Below are 5,131 nucleotides of genomic sequence, written 5' to 3' on the forward strand. Positions count from 1 at the left end.
CAACTTACAAAGACATCCACAACTCTGCCCCTAGCTACATCACTAACTCTCAAAATATCAACCAAATAACTCTCTTCGGTCCTCCCAAGACCTCCTGCTCTCTAGTTCCCTTGTCACTTCCTCCCATGCTCACCTTCAGGACTTCTCCCAAGCTTCTCCCATCATTTGGAACTCCCTACCTCAATCTGTCTAACTATCTCCTAATCTATACATCTTTAGACGATCCCTGAAAACCTTTCTCTTTAAAGAAGCCTATCTGGCTTCTAACTCATACACTTTTTACTTTCTCCATCATCCCACACAATTATTACCTTTTGTATCACTTGACCCTCCCTCCTAGATTTTAAGTTCTAACGAGCAGGGCCCTCTGATTTCTCTTGTACCAAACTATATTGTAACTGTAATGTCTGCCTTCATTTTGTAAAGCTCTGCGCAAATTGTTGATGCTATATAAATCCTGTATAATAATTGTCGTTGTAGCTTTAGTGCACTTCAGTTATACATAATGGCATAGTTGTAAATAATCTGCTCATGTTATTCTTGTGGACAAGTGAAGCGGCCTGTGCATTCATATATAGAACCTGTTCATGCACTAGCAGTCTATAATTAGCTAGCATTTATGACACAAATTCTTAGATGTGACCTGCTATCTTATTTCTCGTTACATTTTTCTTACACGCTGTACTAACTTTTGGACTTGAAACTGAATCGACTTCAGTTGTTCTTGGCATAGCTATCACATCATTTGCTGGCAGCACTGTAAGTAGGAATTCAACTTAATTATATATCTATCTATATCTATCTGTATATATATATATATATATATATATATATAGTATCTCACAGAAGTGAGTACACCCCTCACATTTTTGTAAATATTTTATTATATATTTTCATGTGACAACACTGAAGAAATGCCACTTTGCTACAATGTAAAGTAGTAGTTGTACAAATTGTATAACAGTGTAAATTTGCTGTCCCCTCAAAATAACTCAACACAAAGCCATTAATGTCTAAACCCCTGGCAACAAAAGTGAGTATGCTCCTAAGTTAAAATGTCCAAATTGGGCCCAAAGTGTCAATATTTTGTGTGGCCACCATTATTTTCCAGCACTGCTTTAACCCTCTTGGGTATGAAGTTCACCAGAGCTTCGCAGGTTGCCACTGGAGTCCTCTTCCACTCCTCCATGATGACATCACGGAGCTGGTGGATGTTAGAGACCTTGTGCTCCTCCACCTTCCATTTGAGGATACCCCACAGATGCTCAATAGGGTTTAGATCTGGAGACATGCTTGGCCAGTCCATCACCTTTACCCTTAGCTTCTTTAGCAAGGCAGTGGTCGTCTTGGAGGTGTGTTTGGGGTCCTTATCATGTTGGAATACTGCCCAGGGGCCCAGTCTCTGAAGGGAGGTGATCATGCTCTGCTTCAGTATGTCACAGTACATGTTAGCATTCATGGTTCCCTCAATGAACTGTAGCTCCCCAGTGTCGGCAGGACTCATGCAGGCCATGACACTGCCACCACTATGCTTGACTGTAGGCAAGACACACTTGTCTTTGTACTCCTCACCTGGTTGCCGCCACACACGCTTTACACCATCTGAACCAAATAAGTTTATCTTGGTATCATCAGACCAGAGGACATGGTTCCAGTAATCCATGTCCTTAGTCTGCTTGTCTTTAGCAAACTGTTTGTTTCTTGTGCATCATCTTTAGAAGAGGCTTCCTTCTGGGACAATAGCCATGCAGACCAATTTGATGCAGTGTGCGGCGTATGGTCTGAGCACTGACAGGCTGACCCCCCTCCCCTTCAACCTCTACAGCAATGCCAGCAGTACTCATATGTCTATTTCCCAAAGACAACCTCTTGATATGATGCTGAGCACAGTGCACTAAACTTCTTTGGTCGACCATGAGGAGGCCTGTTCTGAGTGGAACCTGTCCTGTTATTCTGCTGTATGGTCTTGGCCACCTTGCTGCAGCTCAGTTTCAGGGTCTTGACAATCTTCTTATAGCCTAGGCCATCTTTATGTAGAGCAACAATTCTTTTTTTCAGATCCTCGGAGTTCTTTGCCATGAGGTGCCTTTTTGAACTTCCAGTGACCAGTATGAAAGAGTGAGAGCGATAACACCAAATTTAACACACCTGCTCTCCATTCACACCTGAGACCTTGTAACACTAACGAGTCACATGACATCAGGGAGGGAAAATGGCTGATTGTGCCCAATGTGGACATGTTCACTTAGGGGTGTACTCATTTTTGTTGCCAGCGGTTTAGACATTAATGGCTGTGTGTTGAGTTATTTTGAGGGGACAGCAAATTCACACTGTTATACAAGATGTACACTCACTACTTTACATTATAGCAAAGTGTCATTTCTTCAGTGTTGTCACATGAAAATATATAATAAAATATTTCCAAAAATGTGAGGAGTGTACTCACTTTTGTGAGATACTGTGTATATATATACATATATATATATATATATATATATATATATACACACACACAGGTGCATCTCATATAATTTGAATATCATCTAAAAGTTTATTTATTTCAGTAATTCAATTTAAAAAGTGAAACTCATATATTTAATATAGATACGTTACATACAGAGTGATGTATATCAAGCATTTCTTTATTTTAATTTTGAAGATTATGGCTAACAGCTAGTGAAAACCCAAAATTCAGTATCTCAGAAGATTAGAATATTACATAAGACCAATAAAATAAAATAAAAAAAGGATTTTTAATACAGAAATGTTGGCTTACTGAAAAGTATGTCTATGTACAGTATAGTATGCACTCAATATTTGGTCGGGGCTCCTTTTGCATGAATTACTGCATCAATGCAGCGTGGCATGGAGGTGTTCAGCCTGTGGCACTGCTGAGGTGTTATGGAAGCCCAGGTTGCTTTGATAGCGGCTTTCGGTTCATTTGCATTGTTGGTTCTTGTGTCTCTCTTCTTCCTCTTGACAATACCACATAGATTCTCTTTGGGATTTAGGTCAGGCGAGTTTGCTGGCCAATCAAGCACAGTGATACCATGATCATTAAACCAGGCATTGGTACTTTTGGCAGTGTGGGTAGGTGCCAAGTCCTGCTGGAAAATGAAATCAGCATTTTGATAAAGCTGGTCTGAAGAGGGAAGCACGAAGTGCTCTACAATTTCCTGGTAGAGGGCTGTGCTGACTTTGGACTTGATAAAACACAGTGGACCAACACCAGCAGATGACATGGCTCCCCGAATCACCACTGACTGTGATGTCTGGAGGAAGAGTGGAGAGGCACAGAATCCAAGTTGCATGAGGTTCAGTGTGAAGTTTCCACAGTCAGTGGTGATTTGGGTAGAGACAGTCCTTGTTATATAGAGATGGCACCGGTTATATAGAGATGGTCCCTGCTATATAGAGACAGTCCTTGTTTTATGGAGACGGTCCTTGTCATATAGAGATGGTCCCGATTATATAGAGACAGTCCCTGCAATATAGAGACAATCCCAGTTTTATAGAGATGGTCCTTTTTTTATAGAGACAATTCTTGTTGTATAGGAACGGTCCTTGTTACAGTACATAGAGACAGTCCTTGTTATATAGAGACAGTCCTTGTTTTATAGAGACAGGTCTTGTCATATAGAGATGGTCCTTGTTATATAGAGACAGTCCTTGTTATATAGAGACGGTCCCTGTTATATAGAGATGGTCCCAGTTATGTAGAGGCAGTCCTTCTTTATAGAGACGGAACTTGTTTTAGAGACAGTCCTTGTTATAAAGACACAGTCCAGGTTATGTAGAAATGGTCCCTATTTTATAGAGACAGCCCTTGCTATATGGAGACTGACCCAGTTTTATAGAGACAGTCCTTATTTTATAGAGACAATTCTTGTTGTATAGGAACTGTCCTTGTTACAGTATATAGAGATAGTCCTTTTTATACAGTATAGAGACAGTATTTGCTATATAGAGACAGTCCTGGTTGTATAGAGACAGTCACAGTTGTTTAGAGACTGTGCCAGTTTTATAGAGACGGTCCCCGCTATATAGAGACAGTCCTTGTTATATAGAGACAGTCCTTGTTATATAGAGACAGTCCTTGTTATATAGAGACGGTCCTTGATATATAGAAACAGGCTTTGTTATATAGAGATGGTCCTGGTTATATAAAGACAGTCCTTGCTTTGTGGTAACGGTCGTTGGTATATAGAAACAGTCCTTGTTATTTAGAAATGGTCCTTGTTATATAGAGACAGTCTTTTTATATAGAGACAGTCCTTGTTATATAAAGACGGTCATTGCTATATAGAGACAGGTCTCTGCTATATAGAAATAGTACTTGTTATATAGAGATGGTCCAAGTTTTATCGAGACAGTCCTTGTTTTATAGCAACAGTCCCAGTTATTTAGAGACAGTCCTGGTTATATAGAGACGGTCCTTGTTATATAGGGACAGTCCTTGTTATGTAGAAACAGTCCTTGTTATGTAGAAACAGTCCTTGTTACATAGAGTCTGTCCTTGTTATATAGCAACGGTCCTTGTTATATAGAAATCATCCTTGTTATATACAGACGGTCCTGGTTATATGGGGATGGTCCTTGTTTTATAGAGATGGTCCTTGTTATATAGTGTAGCAGGTTTTCCAGGTATTGGGCCTGATGTGGTTCTGCCATTGTTACCGGTTACCTCTCCAGTCCATGTGAGCTGTGACCCTGGGTCCCTGGGTGTGAGAACTGAGACAATGACAACTCTGGCATCTTTGTTTGGTTGTTTTATTGTATTTTAGGGGATGGGAGAAGGGAATGAGTGGGATACTCCTTAGGCTCAACTAGGTACAACTTTGGGACTTTTTCTAGAAAATTGCCTGTTAGCACTGCCTTGACCCCAGCTGACGCTAGCCAGCGCTCACTGATGCTTTAAACACACTGAAGCTCTGAAACTGGTGCTGGAACCCCCAGCCTTTAAGTCCAGAAGATCCAGGACTGTAGAACATTGAACGTCTGACACTGCTTGTACTGCAAAGTCACTGACTACTCCCCCCAGCCTTGCACTGGCTTGAGGTAGCTTGCTGTGGATTCCTGTATGGCTGCAATTCTCAACTGATGCACTCACACAGTGTGGGCCCAAACTGCA

This window comes from Pelophylax lessonae (genome assembly GCF_965119305.1).
Source record: "Pelophylax lessonae genome assembly, chromosome: 4".
Taxonomy (NCBI): domain Eukaryota; kingdom Metazoa; phylum Chordata; class Amphibia; order Anura; family Ranidae; genus Pelophylax; species Pelophylax lessonae.